Source organism: Octopus bimaculoides, chromosome 18 (genome assembly GCF_001194135.2).
Source record: "Octopus bimaculoides isolate UCB-OBI-ISO-001 chromosome 18, ASM119413v2, whole genome shotgun sequence".
Lineage (NCBI taxonomy): Eukaryota > Metazoa > Mollusca > Cephalopoda > Octopoda > Octopodidae > Octopus > Octopus bimaculoides.
The window spans coordinates 1,072,680-1,074,068 of record NC_068998.1 but is presented as its reverse complement, the minus strand read 5'-3'; positions in this window follow the sequence as shown (position 1 = coordinate 1,074,068).

Sequence of the window (1,389 nt, the reverse complement as noted above, 5' to 3'; positions counted from 1 at the left end):
AAGCAAACAAGGTGAACGCATGGTACAAGACCGACAAAAATCAAGGAGTGATGTTTGTAGAGGCTACAGCCCATGGGGAACCATCCCGAAGATTTAGGAAACTTCTGAAGGAAGCCAAACTAAACATTAATATCGTTGAAAAGCCAGGGAACTACATCAGATCACATTATATATATATATATATATATATATATATATATAAGTAGGTAAATGGATATGTAAGTAAACATATAGATAAGTAGATAGATAGGTAATACGGACAGATAAGCACACACACTCACAGATTACCAGGCCGTCTGTAGATTTTCTTCTAGAGGTAAATGGCATTTTTTCAACAGCCCTGGTCAAGACTCCTTATCAATTTTTATAATCGAATATACTAATACAAGGAATCTCTCTCTCTCTATCTTCCTCTCCGCACTCTCTCTCTCTCCCTCTCTCGATCACATATACACACACTGACACACTGACACACGCACAGGTAATTAAAACTACTTTTTAATAGAAGCCAAGTAATCAAACGTGATGGAAATAAGAGCACGTCAGTATCGGTTACCTTCGCTCTCTCTCTCTCTTTCTTTATATACACACACATACACACACACATGCACATATATATATTTACATACACACATACATACACAACCACACAAACTTGTATGTGTATGCATATACGTAAACACGCATGTCTTATACATGTATAGTGCGTGTGTGTATGTGTTTGTCTCTATTTCTGTATATGTACGTACATATATAAATATATACATACATACACACATGGTTGTATCTATCTATCTATCTATCTATCTATCTATCTATCTATCTATCTATCTATCTATCTGTCTGTCTGTCTGTCTGTCTGTCTATCAGTCTATCTGTATGCATGTATGCATGTATGTATGTATGTATGTGTGTATGTATGCATATTCCCTTCCCGCCCAGTCATGAAATAAACACTCGAAAGCGATAAAGTAATGAAATGAATATTCCTCAATAATCATGTTCTTCCCAGAATGCCTGTCATACACATCCGGTTCACTTTGACACCTTGTTTTTAACATTTCCAAGTCTCTTCGGCTTCGTCCATTTAGTTTCTGATTTCCTTTATAACTTTCCATGTTTTATGTTAAATATTTAGTACATTAATTTCTACACTAGGTTGTGCTACTACTTACACACACACGCGCGCACGCCTGCCTGCCTGCATGTATGTATATATATATATATATATATATATATATATATATATATATATGCACACACGATTATATGCATATATATATTACATTATGCAAACATACATACACCACACACAAATATATACGCACGAACAACACATACACATATGTAAAGCTGTGTGCTTATACACACACATACATACATACAGAT